General features: G+C 40.3%; 1 protein-coding gene and 1 long non-coding RNA gene across 13 annotated transcripts in view; one reads left to right on the forward strand and one right to left on the reverse strand.

Moving 5' to 3' along the window:
• The window catches only part of LOC119905361 (membrane-associated guanylate kinase, WW and PDZ domain-containing protein 1-like), a 103,979-nt gene that overhangs the window by 71,461 nt on the left and 16,059 nt on the right, over nucleotides 1-16,459 (reverse strand). The gene's annotated exons all lie outside the window — the stretch shown is intronic.
• On the forward strand, nucleotides 9,503-15,576 carry LOC119905363. The gene is made up of 3 exons (XR_005444809.1): nucleotides 9,503-9,638; nucleotides 11,851-11,933; nucleotides 15,057-15,576. It is a non-coding gene; the product is annotated as an uncharacterized LOC119905363 (long non-coding RNA).

Below are 16,459 nucleotides of genomic sequence, written 5' to 3' on the forward strand. Positions count from 1 at the left end.
TTATTTCTATTAATTATTGTCTTCTAAATCTTAAAATTGCCCTCTTTGTCATCATCTCATACAGCTCCCAAGCCATCTCAGGCTGATAACCCAGAGCTCAAACTAAGCACAAAGAGACGGCATTTCCTCCAGAGGACAAATAATATTGTATTTCCTCTGGCCAATTCCAAATAATGGCCACAGAGTAGGAACTGGAAATGCTGGTTCTTAAACAGTAAATTCCATTGTTTCAGTGGCTTCCTGTGGGTCTCAGGACATCCCGTCAGTCAACACTGGACTCTCCAGTTACAGATGAGAGCATTTAACTCTACATTATCCAGCAATATAAGTAGGGGATGTCTGAGAGAGGTGAACATTGGGAGGGATGCAACAGACAAAACTAATCAAGTACTTCTGTTCTCAGTGATGGGTTTCACTCGACTCTCTTGGAGTGATAAAGTAGCTGCCATATGCAGCTATTACACAGCTATTATCCTGGCTGAGAGGCCATGACAGCTGATACAGAAGACATGATAATAATGATATTAACATGGGACACGCTTGTTTTGTTCTCATGTCAATTAAACACATTCACTCTCTCCCTCTTCTCTCTCTCTCTCACACATACACGCACTCTCAAACAGATATAAAAACAGTGTGTTTTTAGCTTATTTTCTGCCATCTTATTGCTGCCTTCCGTGAGCCCTACAATCAGCGTGGCAGGGGTGGAGAGGAAAAAACAACAATCACAAAGTGGTCCGCCATAAAGCTCTGGACGGTCCCCTTACTTCTTCTATAATTACCTCCATAACCAGCCACGCCCAGAGCTGCTTTAATGTTATTCCCAGTCCAAAGCTCTGTTCAGTGGGGAGCATGGAAAACCCAGACAGGAGCCTTACATCATCATATTCAGCTAAAGTGTTGACTTAATTCCTAAATAATAAAATCAATCGACTTAATGTCAGTGCATCATTTTATCAACAGGTGCCAAATTGCATCTACTAGCCTATACATTACTGCTGACCATATCCCAAAGTGTAATAGCTTTTTAGATTGGCAATTGTATCAGTTAATGTCAGCGTGGATTAAGAATCAATTTACACAGATTTGAAACTAATCTGTGACGGTTAAAGGTTGGGTATGCAATCCTAATCCTATATACGTCCTTTTGTCAAATTTAGCGAATATCTCCTCATGTTCTGCTAGCTGTCCATTCTGTAATAGTGTTTGTACACAACCCTGGCTCTGTAAATGGGAAAGTGGCTTGAGCCAAGCCACACAACACTATTCCAGCCATGATTTATGTGTCAGGTAACATTAAATGACTTGCCCACGGACATTAAGATTACTTTCCAGTTTGCCAAGACATGCTGTTGTTGTGATGTTAGCTGTAGTAGCTCTGGGACCGTCTTGTCCTCTGCATGTTAGCTTCGCAGCAGCATCTGTAGCAACAGTTTGCTAACCCACAAAATAGCTAACGTTAGTTACATTACATACTGTTGTGTTGTTGTTCGCTCTACATCATGGTATTTATCATGTGTTGAATTTCTCCAGAATTGCATACACCACATTTAAATATGGTGATACATTTGAAAACACAGGCTGCTTAGAAAGGTCATTCAGGACTTTGTTCTGGGACATCACAGCTCATGAATGCCATGCTGTTGCTATATGTGACACAATAAACGAAATATAACATATAACAAACTGGAATGTTTAATGTGTTACATGATAACAGCTCAAAGTACTAGACGACAATTAATTCACTATTGTGATAATCGATTAATCATTTAAGATATTTTCTTGTCTTCTCAGACAAAACAAACAATTTAAATGGCTTTAGGAAATTGTGATGAAACTTTTTATTTTTAATTATCATTATTATTATTATAACAGTCTATACATTAATCGAGAAAATAATCAACAGATTAAAGGGGTAATACGTAGTGGTGCGGTTTTAAGATCATAACCAGGTGTGTGTTCGTACGCGTACTTGCTTGAACCCATGAGCGAGCATAATCCGAAACACAACCGCTTTCCTACAGGGATCCCACAATGAATGCGGAAACACTGGCATGCCGGCTGTGGCTTTTTACCAGACATGTTCAGGCTCTGTTACTTCAATGTTCCCGGCTCATACAGTGCAGCGAGCCACGATATTTGCACAACACCCCCGGAAAAAAGGCAGTGTGACAGAGGTAGACAGGGAGACAGCTTCACGCAATATGCTGGAAACTCAGGTAAACTCCCCACTGCAACGTTACAGTAATATTTTTATCAGCTTGAGGTTGAACTAATCCATCCTCATTACATGATAAAGTTATATTTACTGCATTTAGTGAGCTAGTCTGAATATTATATATAATGAGATTGCTGCCACACTTTATAACAGTTAGACCGCAGTAAGTAACGTTATTATAGTAAATGGTTCTTCTAGTGTGTTGTTGTCCTGTGCAGTTATTTTGCATTATTATATATTATGAGGGTCACGTAAGTTACAGCGACTGAAAGGGTGGAGAAGCTGTGTACCTGAATACTGGTAAAACGACAATAAATCTAAATTGAACGTTACGAAGCAAACAGGGGTAGATCTGTACTAAAGTAGCTGGCTGCTCCTGCCTTGCATCAAGGCTAGTATAAACAAATCGCTCCACATTTGCTTTGTACCGTTACATAATTTCTTGCAGGGTTAGGGTTAGTCTGTGTTGTGCTGGGAGCCGGTTATTTTGTGGTTTTAGTGGACTGCATTTCGTTAGCTGCGGTGTTGTCGCTGTAGTCAGAGAGAGGCTCGTGAGCACGCACAGGGCTACATCCTGACCTGGTGCCATAGTGGCTGTTCCAAGAAACAGACAAAACAGGCGTGTGCTTCATTTCTAGTGAGGCTTCAGCCTATTGACAATAAGGTAAAGTGAAAGTTTGACTTATTAATAACCCCTTTAAATAAAAATGAAAATAATCAGAAATAACACGATATTATAAAGAGTCAGTTTATAAAAAGAGTATGCCAGGTTTTGCATTGGTGGTTTGTGTGAGGAGGCAGGTGGGCCAGTCCTGACCCAGTTCTCCAGTGCTGTGCTGCTGAGTCAGAGTCAGAAGTGCATGATGGGAGAACTGGTATGAAGGAAGAGTCACAGACAAAAGACATACACACGCAGGCGAGCAGAGGCGGTATGTTCCGCTCCAGTGCGCTGCATCTGTTCAATGCTAAATATAACCAGAGAAACCCAGGCCTACCGCTCCCTCTGCTCTGTGTTAATAGCTGAGTAGGCCAAAGGATGGAGGAAGAAAAAAAACGAGGCAGGGAGGAGAAAGAAAGGTTGGTACGATTGTAAAGACTAAAAGAACGAGTAAAAGCTTGCTTGAGGGAGAGGGTTGAGAAGAGGGTCAATCTTGAGTGATGTGGGCAACATCCCAGATACACTGAGTTGCTTATAAATTCTGCCAGCGCCCAAAAACATTTTAACACAGACTAAACATGGACTATGTTATTGTTTCTATGCTATTCCTGTCAAATACTGGAATACCAAACTCAACATACTCCAGATGGCAGGATCTCTATTCTTATCCCCTGAGTTCATTTTTAAAGTAAAAGGAAAACACTTCTTTGTGCCATGTTTCTAAAAAAAAATAATAATAAAGCACACAAAGCAGCTATTTTAATGTGTCCTTTGTATCTTTTTTCCTCCCGAGGGCAACACGTATAAAAACACTGAACCTTCGAGTGGACTGAATCCTCCCTGCCGCTGATGCATCAAGCATCAAGCTTCCAACGGTATGTGAGCATGCCATCAGTTCTAACTGGCTGCTTCTGTTAAATGTCACTGCCTGCCTGGCCGTCACACACAAAGGGCCCCTCTGTGATTAAAGTCCCCTCTTTCACAGGAGCCAATGACCACGGGCAATGAGACAGAGATGAGAAACACGTCCCCATCTTCCCACCCTCCCTCCGTCCCTTGCTGTCTCGGCTGCAGCAGCAGACTGGAACGCATCAAACCACGGGGACGAGTGTGTCATCACCATCCCGCTAATATGATGAAACTCACAATAAAACACAAGGCGAGAAATTACCACATTAGGCTTGAATTATAGTTTATATGCATTTGGATGAAGGAGTGGAAAAGAAGAAGCCTTTCCACCGAGTGTAATAACCACTAATTTGTACCTTGAGGGTTGTAATTGAAGGGGCCGCTTGTGCAGTTGATGTGGCACACAAACAAACCATTGGGGCTGACTTTAAGGGGAGACTGGGAGATGAGACATCCAGTGACCTACATATCTGAGTTCTCTGCTGGGTTAAAACCTAATATTAATTAACATATATAGAACACCCACTTTTGCAAAAATAACTGTTCTAACCGAGGGGCTATCCATCAGATATACAGAGCTGTGTGTAGGGAGATAGCTGACAGACAAGAGGCCCCACGGGGAGATTCATTAAATTAATCTGTCATGTGAATTTCCTCATTTAGTTACCCAATGGATGTTGCTACCAGAATTTTGTGCTGAGAGAAAGCACTATTTCAGAAATGCCAGCTTGGCATGTTTGTTAGAGGATTTAGCTAATATGCTAAAAAAAAAAAAAAGTAACCAGAAAGTGAGGCAACATTGCTAAGAATTACAGTTTTTAAAGTAGAGTTCAAGAAACCTGCTTTCAAAAAGATGGAAAATGCAAGAATGATTCACTTACAGCGGGGCTCATGTCTCAGTCTATATCAAAACTGTCTGAGAGCAGAGATAACACGCTGCAGACTGACAGCTGGGGATCAACAGCTGAGATTAGATTAAAGAGAGCCCTTGGATCTTAGCAGCCGGGCCTTGTTGCATGATGCTGCAAACCTTCATGGGTGCGTATCAGTCCTGCCTCTTCAAACCTAATCATCCTCAGCAACGTGTAGCAGCACTTCACAATACACAAATTCATTTTCTTGTTGTTGTTTTTTTTTTTAAAGAAACAGAAAAAGAGAAAGAGAAAAAGAGATAAGGAAACCATGGAAGTGGCATTGTTAATCATTAAGTGAAAATGTTTATTTTCAAGTAAAAGGAAACAGTTTTTAGAACACTGTAAAAGTCGACCAATCAGAAAGAGTAAATCTAACAATATGTGAACAGCAAAAACTGATGTTGGGCGACGATGAAACAGATGGTCCAGAGAACAGAAGTGTATGTCCCTTTTTAGCAAACTCTTTGTATGCATTAACATGCAAAAATGGACATACTTAAACCAAAAAAAGATAACATGGATCTGTAACCAACCACAGGCACAATGACAAAGATAAGATGCAAAATGACCTTCTCCAAAATGTTCATCGCATCTTTAAAGAGAAATTTCAAGTGACACAATCCATGTAGGGTGTCTAAGATCTCCTCTTTGTGCTCAGTGAAGTGACTAAACAAGAGCGTCCGTAAAACCACTGACATGACCCATCTCTGCCTCAAACTGCTTCAGATTAAAAGGTGACTATGTGTCTGTGATATTAGCCTGCGGTCACACACTGTGCATCCTTCATAAACCACTCTCCGTCTAACCATCAAATATCTGACCTTCAGACTGTAAGAAGTCGCAGATTCTCCTTCACGGCTGGCTAGCACCAAACATAGAGATGATCACGGGACATCTGAGATGGAAGTAAGAAAGGAGATAACAAACGGGTGATGGAAAGAGAGCGAGAAAAAAGGTTGTGAGAGGCGATGTGGAGCGGTGATTCTAAAAGATGGAAGGGCCTTTGAAGACCTTCATGTGTGCTTCCACTAAAACATGTCACTATTATAAGTCATTATTATAATAACTGAAACAATAGCTGAAACAATTAATCAAATAGTGGATCGGCAGAAAAGTAATTTTTGAAATATAAATAAAAAATATTTGCTGGTTTTCTTAGGGAGCTTTCAAGCCTAATTTATCTGGCTCTCAATGGATTAGGTGATTGACTGGAAAATGTATCGAAAATAATTGTGTCAGTTATTCTTTAGGCAAAAATGCACAACCCTTTCTGACTTCAGCTTCTCAAATGTGAGGATTTGCTTTTCTTTGGCATATATGACTAAAACATTATGACCATCTGTCTAATATTGTGTAGGTTCCCCTTTTGTCACCAAAACAGCTCTGACCCTTCGAGGCATGGACTCCACTAGTCCTCTGAAGGTGTGCTGTGGTATCTGACACCAAGATGTTAGCAGCAGATCCTACAAGTCTTGTGAGCTGCGAGGTGGGGCCTCCATGAATCAGACTTGTTTATCTAGCACATCTCACAGATGCTCGATTGGATTGAGATCTGGGGAATTAGGAGGCCAAGTCAACACCTTGAACTCGTTGTGTTCCTCAAACCAATCCTGAAACATTCTTGCTTTAAGGCAGGATGCATTTTCCTGCTAAAAGGGGCCACAGCCATCAGGGAATACCGTTTCCATGAAAGAGTGTACATGGTCAGCAACAAAGCATCAAACTGCCTCCGTTGGCTTGCCTTCTTCCCATAGTGCATCCTGGTGCCATGTGTTGCCCGGTACGCGACACACCTGCATAACAAACACGTGATGTAAAAGAAAATGTGATTCATCAGACCAGGCCACGTTCTGAGATTGCTCCATGGTCTAGTTCTGATGCTTACATGCCCATTGTAGGAGAGTCAGCAGTGGATAGGGGTCAGCATGGGCACCCTGCATGGGTGCTACGCAGCCCCAATACGCAACAAATTTACACCCTTCTATCAGAACCAGCATTAAATTTTTCAGCAATTTCACCCACAGAAGCTCGTTTGTTGGATCCAGTGGTGTAGTTTACGTGATACGCACGCACGTGGCGTATACTCACAATGAACGGTCAAGGATTTCAGTATGCCCACTTAAAATAGCAAGACGATAGGTAACAGCATCGTTTTGTTTCGACAAAACTTCTACACTTTCATTCATAAATTCACCCCGTCTGTGCTGCGAAGCACTGACTTTTGGTGTTTCCGTGGCCTGTGACCAGGATCTGACATAACCTACCAAACAACAACACAGCTGCCTGGCAGTCACTCTGCGCAAAGTTTAAAATGAACAAATGTGAATCACTATACGAAACGAAAGCAAACTCAAACCACACTCTTTTGGTGTTTTCGTAAGTCTCCCCATGAATCTCCTGCCACTCCGGGGTGACACCGCAGATGCAGCAGATGACACGAATGTTAATGTTACAGAAACTATAGAAAACAAGCCAGATGAGGCTGATGATGAAGTAGCAAATTATCAATACCATAACCGTAACAGCAGGGGATTGGTATATGTAATTGCATCTAGAACTACTTAACTAACGTTAGCGTGGTGGATCAATGAATGCGGGATACTGTGTGTGTGTGTGTGTGTGTGTGTGTGTGTGTTTGTGTGTGTGTGTACAGCAGTGGGAGTAGCAGTTCCTGGATTGCTCATGTATTTAAGTTGATACAGTAGGCCTATATAGCCTAAGTTTGACACTGGTTTTGGAAGGATAAGTGTACTTCAGAAGATGTGGACCACTTTTTGTGTCCTCACTTTTAAGTTTGTAATATTCTGTCATGAACTGGTTTTTGTGATACAACTGCACAAATGTTCATTGTTATTACTGCTTCTGATAAGCCTCAACTTTCCATTATTGTTAATAATAGTTGCAACTTACACTCTTAACACAAAAAGCAGTCCTGCTTTAGGCCTACTGTATGTATTCGTTAGTGTAGTGGTGCTTATGGGACATTGCTCTGGGACCCGCCGCTAGGGAACGCATGACGCGTTGCTTGGGGATGGGTGAGTATGAGGCTGGGAGGGAAAAATCACAGTACACTCACTACAAAAAAGTTGACTACACCACTGGTTGGATCGGACCACACGGGGCCAGGCTTCGCTCACCACTTGTATCGCTGAGCCTTATCTGCCCATGACCCTGTCACTGGTTCACAGCTTTGCTTTCCTTGGACCACAGTTGATGGGTACTGACCACTGCAGACCGAGAACACCCAACAAGAGTTTATGGAGATGCTCTGACCAAGTCATCTTGCTATCACAATTTGGCCCTTGTCAAGTTGCTCCAATCCTTATGCTAGAATGTTCACTTGATGCCTAATATATCCTACCCACTGACTGGTGGAAGATTTATAAAGGGATCTGATGGCACAACATAAACAGTTGACTGGTCCCATTTGAGTTTTTAAAATGGAGCCAATTCCTAATTTAGTACATTTTCTTTTGTAGCCCCCTCTCTAGCCCTTGAGGTACCACCACTATGTTCAAGGCTTTTGTGATATTAATGGCAAAACCTGATTAGTAATGCCTTCCTTCCCATGTCCTTCATACTAATGACAAGAAATCCACTAGAGCTGGAGAAGTGATGACAATGGGACTGGACAATTTCCAATGCGTACCCAGGCATATTCAAGCCAGTGATGAGTTCAAGGTCTAAGAGAAGGAAGGATGTGTATTAATTGTATGTATGCCAAATATAGTTAAGCACACTGTGCTTTTTTAAAAACTTGTCCTGGTGAAAACATGCACAAAGATTAAGACTGGAAAAGTGGACTGGAAAAATATAAACATATTGATAATCTTTTAGAGCTCAATCAATCAATTGATCAACAGAGAATTAAATCTACTTTGATAACCAACTCATTGTTTCAGTCATTTAAAAAAAGCAAAACTGCCTATAATTTCCTGCTTTCAGCCTATCAAAGGTGAATATTTGTAGGTTTTCACAGTCTTCTCTGATAGTTAATCAAACATGTTTTGGTTTTAGACTGCTGGTTGGACAAAATAAGCACGTTGAAGACGGCATCTTTAGTTCTTTAGTTCTGGGAAATTGGTTTTAATTGTTTTCTGACATTTGTCAGACCAAATGATTAATGATCAAACTGAGAAAATAACCAGCCCATTAATCATTAACAAAAACAATCCTTAGTTGCATCACTAAAGTATTTGTTCACTCAATAATATATGGGAGGCAGATCATGATATTGTTCAGATCTTATTTTCATCTGCAGTACCTTGGCAGGTTACAGTTAAAACATACGCACAGACACATAGGACAAAATTAAACACACATGTCAGCAGCAAATGTATGTTATATAAATTTAGAAAATGTAGTTGCAAGTATAGAAAAGGACATTTATATATATATATATATATATATATACATACATACATACTACATCCAAAGAAGCCAAGATTTTTGTCAAACTAGTATTTCCAACATCAAGACTGAACTTTCAAGCTCAATGTGTCTCAATGAGTTGTACAAAACATTGTACATTAAAGCTAGGTTTAGAATTTTTTTAAATATTTATAGCAATCAATCTATCAAATTCTCTGATGCAAATATGAAAAAAAAAAAAAAAAGCCAATTATTTCATTTGGCCTAAATGAAATGATTGGCTGGCCTACCTGCCTGCCTACCTGCACACATTCTGCCCATGCCAATGAAAATTTATTTTGGGGGAGTGGCTTTGGAGGGAGACTGGTGGTGCCTTTGCTTAAATTGCCCTCTGATAAATTATTTTGCTGCAGTGAATTTCAGCATCGATGGTTTTTGTTGGGTGCTGTGGCCACATTTTTACTCCTCATTTGGACGGAGGTGTGCTGGAGACCTTCTTCAGGATTCCAAAGATAAAATGGAAAAGACAACCAAGACCAGCAGGGCTGGGAAGGCAGGTGACCACCGAGTGAGCATTTTTGTCACCTAATACTATGTTTTGGCCAACTAAGTAATAGCTAACGTCATAGGCTAGCAGGCTGGAGAGATGTTGGACAAATGTTGTAATACCAAGGGACAGTCAAGAGAAACTGTGTGAACGTTTGAAACCAACTAAACTAACAACTAACACGAATAGTAGGTTGGATGCAAGTAACTGTTTAATAATGTTGATTTTTGTGGATCATTATTTTGCAGCACTAGATTCACTATATATAAAGTATTATTTTCAGTTAGTGTGTCAAACGGCTCCCATTTACCTGCTAAAGCATGCATTTATGAAATCTAGTAACTACTTGTTCAAAATTACTTAGATTATCTCATTTATATTCCAGTCTGAGGGTGAAACGGCATCTTAAGAAGCTCTGGGTTCATGGTTATGATATCTGCAGAGTGAGAAGGAGCTTTTATCTTTGAGATAACAGCTGCAATAATGCCACATGCATTAAAATTATACCAACTCCTCAAATCTTCTTTACTAGAACTGCTACATCAGAAAAACAGATACAACAGGTAGTGGTAAATAAAGCCTTTTAAAAGAAGAAACTATAATTAAAGTAAAATTGCAGATCAGACACTGAAAGAGAAAGTAGTCGTCTTTAACCACAAAATTTCCAAGATAATATCACACATAACACAATGAGGCCAAGTTGAGAAATGAACGCAAGTTCAAGCAGTTTATTATATACTTGTAAATGAGAGAGGAAGGGGCGATTAGTAACTTTTACTTTAAAGAGAAATGGTGCTGTGATGTAATATGCCTTAACTGAACTGCGACTGTTTCGCAACGTTAACCACGTGTGATGAAATGTTTCTCAGCCAGCTTTATTTTGAAAATCTAATCGGATGCTTGAACATCCATCATCATGATAAGAATTACCCATAATGACAGAAAACTGAGCTGAGCTGCATGTTGAGGAGGCGTGTTGACGACATAGCCTATCAAAACAAAACCAACGTGGTAGCTAACAAATAACATCTGACTGGTGTGTTCACTGTCGCTTTAATGTTACCCGGTCCGCTCTTGTAAAATTTCCGCTGTGTTTATAGTCTATGGTTGCGACTTGAAACGTAATCACCGTGTTTCTCTGATAAATACTACAATGTGTCGCCTAACCTGGGCAGCCCGCCGAAGTAAAGTGTATGTGTGGGAAACACTGCCTGAACCGTTGTTTTTCTTTTACAAGCCAGGTCTTTAACAGTGGGAGGGACGGGGCTGCGTGGTGAGGGAGAGAGAGGAGCAAACGCTGGCAGGACTTACTGTAACGGAAACATATTAATTAACTCAATATCAAACTATATCGATATAAACGGTATTGTCTAATTTCATATCGGTATACCTCATATACCGATATACCACCCAGCCCCAACTCCTGGCAGTTAGGGCTTTGCAGTTGAGTTTCTTAAATGTTATTTTTTAATGATGTAGGCACCACAAATTAAATTACAGTCATCTTCATTGTGTTGAGATGGAGAAAGAAATCTAAGAGACCAATACCTACTAACAATGGCAAATAAAACCTGAACTATCTGCGTTGCTAGATACCACAAGAGATAAGTGAGATAATATGTTATTTCATTTCAGTTGGGTGAATCCACCTTTTAAAAGTTAACAAATCCATAACTTTGGATATTACCATTCTGCAGTTGCAAACAGAGACAGTTCTTAGAAATGTTTTTTAAAACTGAGAACTTGTTTGAAGGCTCAAGGATACTCATAGACTCTGTCATTAAATATCTGCGAGTTGGCTGCCAAGAAACATTACACCCATGAGGTATGGCATCACAAATCAAAGACAAACAGTTACCAAACACATTTTCCTTGAACACACCAATAGGGAGGGTGTTCAGAGCGGTCCCTGGCTACAAATGCATCACCAGGTGATGAAAACTTCAGGATGTGAGGATTAAATGATCAGTGTATAAGCAAGTGTCGCAGCTCTGCTGGAAACTGCTCCTTCCAAACTTGTTGGCAGTGATGTAGAGTGTACACAATTTGTCGTTAATAGACTGAAACGTACCAAACCACATGTATCATCACAACATTTGCTTTAGCTATTCTCAGTATGTTACGTTATCTCCCGTTGTCTCACCCTAAACAAATGACTGACTGAATTATAGCCAAATTGCAGGCCTGTCCTCTATCTAACCCTGCCTGACCTGCAAAGTATTTCTCTTCTCAGTGCACTCGACTCCCCCACCACTGCACCTCAACGCTCAGCACAGCCAGATGTTGTCAACTTCTGAGGAACAGCTGCAGCCCAAGGTCACTCCCTCCCTCGGACAGACAGAAGCTAGCAAACACTCCCAGACCGTGACAGAACAAATCTGCACTGTGTTTGAGTTGGAGGACACCATGTATATCTCTTTTCACTTTGAGAAGCAGCAGAAACAGATATTTACCTTTTATCACATTGCCAGCGGAGTATTTTTTTAAAATATGCCACCGTCTCTGCTCCACATTTTAAAAACAGTTATCTGAAGACAGATTATGGCATTTGCTGTGACGGTTTACTGATTAAACAGCCTCAGCTACCATATATAACCTCACGCTGATGCTCTATATTGAGAACAGAGACAAACATAAAAGAATGAAATATTATTTTCCTTGTGAGAGCTGAATGAGACTTGAGTCAGTTTCAGGAGGTCAAGTTTACGAAGGCAGTATGACACAAGATAAGACGGGGAGTGAGTTGCACAAGTTAAGTGTTCAAAGAAAATTTAGCTGACACCAACCAAAATTCTATCATTATCTGTCTTTGTAAGAGTCTAAATTTACTCTGGAAATGGGGTGATTCAGAGTCGCAGCTGGAAGAAAAACAGCAAGTGATTTGATAGGCAGAGGCATGTGTAAGATTGTGGTAGATTAGTATGTGAAAGCAGGCCAAAGGACTGAAAGAAAATACTGTTTTTTAGAAAGGCTCATGTGATATGTATGTACTGACCAAGTCCCAACGGTTATGACCAAAAAGTCAGACATGACTTCTGAACAGCAGGACAGCACAGACACTGCAAATATAAATTAAGAAATTCTATACATCTTTAGGAGAAACTTCGTAGCCTGTGAATTAGTTATGGAAGAAAACTGTGACTATTGCTGAAATGATTAGCCGAGTAACTGATAAATCGATCATCAGCTATTTTGATAATCAACTAATCTTTTAAGCAAAAGGTAAAAATGACAAAAAATAACTGTTACTAGCTTTTTAAATGTGCAGATTTGCTGCTTTTCTTTCTTTTATGTTATTGTAAATTGAATGTCTGTGGGTTTTGGACTGTTGGTCAGTCAAAACAAGTAATTTTAAGATCTCACTTTCAGTTCCAATCATTATTCTGACATCACAGTTGATCTTTTTTGGGGGGGATGGAAATGTTGGTTGGTCGGTCTGCCGCTTTAGTCCAGTCTGAAGTATCTTAGAAACTATTGGATGGACTGCTATGAAATTTGGTTCAAATATCAATGGTCCCCAGAGCATGAAGCTCAATATGACTTTGGTGATTCCCCTAACATTACCTCTAGCATGACTGTTCTCATTTGAGGCTCTCAACAACTATTGCATAGATTGCCATTAAATTTGGTTCAGCTTCTCACCAAATACCTTCCAAATTAATGACATCCCCATCATTCCCATCATTTAGTGTGCTATGTTAGCACACTAAACTAAGATGGCGAACATGGTAAAGATTACCTCCTAAACATCATCACTGTAGTTTAGCAATAATTTCCTCCAAGTTTAAAATTGAACCAAAGTATTTTGGGAACAGACCAAGTTCTTCCCTTACTGGCATTTTTTTGGTTGAGTGTATCACAGTACGGTGCTTTTACAAAAAGTGGTGTATAACCTGTGTAAAGCAGAAAATGCAACATAGTTTCAGAACAGAGAGACATTAACTTTTTATTTTGTTTTGATTTTTGCACTTTCAAGAAGATGCAGGGCTATCAGAGAGGCTTTGCTTACAACACTAATGACCTTCATTGATGCGGCGTATCTGCCACAGTGAATAACTGAAACCACCACAAGCAGAACAGTCTTTGAGCTTCTTGACAGTAATGAGAATATCAGATGGAGGAAGCCAGTTCCTGCAAAGCTGCTTTGATTTAGATAAGACGTCCTTCCACCTGCCACAAAACCCAGATATATGATCGGGAAGGAGATAATGGGGACACACAGTCTCTCATACACACACAGCCCATACAGTCGTTTAAACTGCTCTTCTCCATCTGTTTGAAGTTGTCATCCTCTGGTGTGATTTAACTTTTTCACCTTTTCTAGGGAAAAATCTGGGAACCAGATCATGGGAAAACTAGCTGGGATCCTCTAAACCTCAAACATCAAAGCCGGCTTTGTTTACTGACTATCTTCTGTGTATGTGGTTGGTGTTAGGTGTAACATGAAGTGGAACCTCTCTGTCGACATCTCTGTAAACCACAACAGAACTGAAAATAATGACCAAAACGTGTGTCGTTCCAATTTGACTTGACAGTCAGCTCCAGTTTTACAGAAAAGAAAGTAAACAAACTTTTGCACCCAACATCTCACATTCTCATAAAATCACTAAGCCTAGTTCCAAGGCACTGGGTGGGTTACGTCCTCGCAACCTCAAAATAAAAGCATCTCTGAATGTAAGTGAACCATTATTATCAGCAGGTTTCTCATAAATGATCACACACAAATAACGTGTGACAAAAACGGTTTTAAAACGACAAAACACATAAATTGCAAAGTTTAATTACCTGGCAAGTCCCAACAGTCCTTGGGATCCTTCATCATCATAATACATAATTTTACCACTAGACGTCTCTGTGCATGAAATTACATCTGTAGTGACAAAAGCTTCATCTGATACATGTCCACATTATAGTAACCCTCCCCAGCTGTTTTCAAATGGCAAGAGACATTTGTAAATAAATGCCTCTTGCCATCTCTCTCTCAGCCTCTAACAGTGGTCCAACATACTGCCATTTAATGAAGGCTTTGACACCCTCTAAACCCTGAGCCCTGAACCCTCACAGATTTTTCTGACGTCACCTGGTAAGTGATTGAGTGTATGAAGCTGTAAGGGCTCAAAATTCTGTGAACAGGAACGGGACAGCACTTTGCAACATTGTCATGTTACCTTGACAATGCTGAAACATGTTGCACTTTTTATGTTTCATTGATGCCTGATTTATATGTCTGTCTTTCAGTCACTTGCCCTGAGTGGGTGAGAAGTGGCTTAATTGTCAATCTACATTTCAATGCACTATTGTTGGTCAAAACAGCAGTATTAAGCAAAAACTAAAATAAATAGTTGAATAAACTAAGTGTATAATAAGGTGATTGCATTCTTCTGACTTCATGTGTTCTATGTACCTTCTAAAATCTATGAAAACTTCTGTGTCTTATAGGTCAGACAGAACAAGACATTTGAGGATGTCACCTTGGACGCTGGGAAGTCGCAACGCACATTGTTTCACCACTGTTTGACATTTCCTAGACTAAACGATTAATCAAAACAATTAGTGTCAGAATAATCGATGAAAGTCATCGTTAGTAGCAGCCCTATACCACATGTGACAACTTGCCTAGTCTGCCTGCCTGTATGTCTTCTCTGTTTTGCAGATTCTGGGTGTGGCTTGTAGGTAGAGCTGGGAGGGTCCAATGCGTCTACCTGCCCATCTGGGTTGGGCTTCCTAGAGGGCATAAAAGGGCTGCCTTTCTAGAAATCACTCACTCTGCTGGCCTGCTGCTTCAACCCCAGCCTTTGTTCCTTTGTTTAATTTGCTGCACCCACCAACATGCATTACACTTCATTCTCACTCATCCACACACTTCTGTCTGACACTTACGACTGATGTTCCTCATATCTACCCACACCATCAACTTAGTTAAGTTGTTTGCTAGTTTGAGTTAAATAAACCACTTTTGTTCCTATTATCTGTGTGAGGCCTCCCTTTTTGTTGCCAGCCTTAAGCCAGGCGGTAACACACAGTCTAATAAAATTCTATTTCATGCTTTGATTTGCAGATATCAAATGACTGGGATTAACAGACCTATTTGAGTCTTAACTGCTGTACTGTCCACCTGAAGGCATTTCTACTCCATCCAGGATTCTAGGCTGCATAAACCAAACACAAGTCTGGGCTTTGTTTACTGAATTAGATATGATAGCTGAGTTGTTTCAGGATATTCCAGGAAAAGTATTTCACATGATATTTGTTTTAACACAGTGAGCTGTGGAGGGATTGTCTGAGTGTGAGCGAGTTAAACACTCACCACATTACATCACCAGCTCTGTAACTCAATAAAGGTTAAACACTGTCCTGCCAAAAGAAAGCCTTCAAAATCTACTGGTGCAGTAATCGCTGCAGTAAAAGTACAACAAGGGTAAGGCTTACTTAGCCAATTCCAGCTTTTCTGTACCAGTTATTTTGCTTTGCCTGGCCATCTGAAGTGGAGTTGTAGGATAACATCTTGACATGTTTTACCAGTACATATAGTCAGAAGTGTATTTTCAGATTAAACAGTGTGAACATTAGTGTCAGGATTTCAGACGATATTATACACTGGTAAACCGAGCAGGGTCGGGTCACCCTCTCAAGAGCTTATGAGCAACCTGAATCTCTGGAGATTGACAGACTAGGAGGAGGGGAGGGATAGAGAGATCAGCAGCATGAGAAATCCCCTAAGGATCATCTGCAAAACCTTTCACCCCGGGTGAACAACACACCAAGGTTTATATAATAAGAAAATGATACAAGTGTGGCAGCATTTTACTTTACAAACAATCAAATAAACACGGACTGTTCCT

Source organism: Micropterus salmoides, unplaced genomic scaffold, assembly GCF_014851395.1.
Source record: "Micropterus salmoides isolate LMB-PRFRI ecotype aquatic unplaced genomic scaffold, ASM1485139v1 Ms_hic_scaffold_16, whole genome shotgun sequence".
NCBI classification, from domain to species: Eukaryota; Metazoa; Chordata; class Actinopteri; order Centrarchiformes; family Centrarchidae; genus Micropterus; species Micropterus salmoides.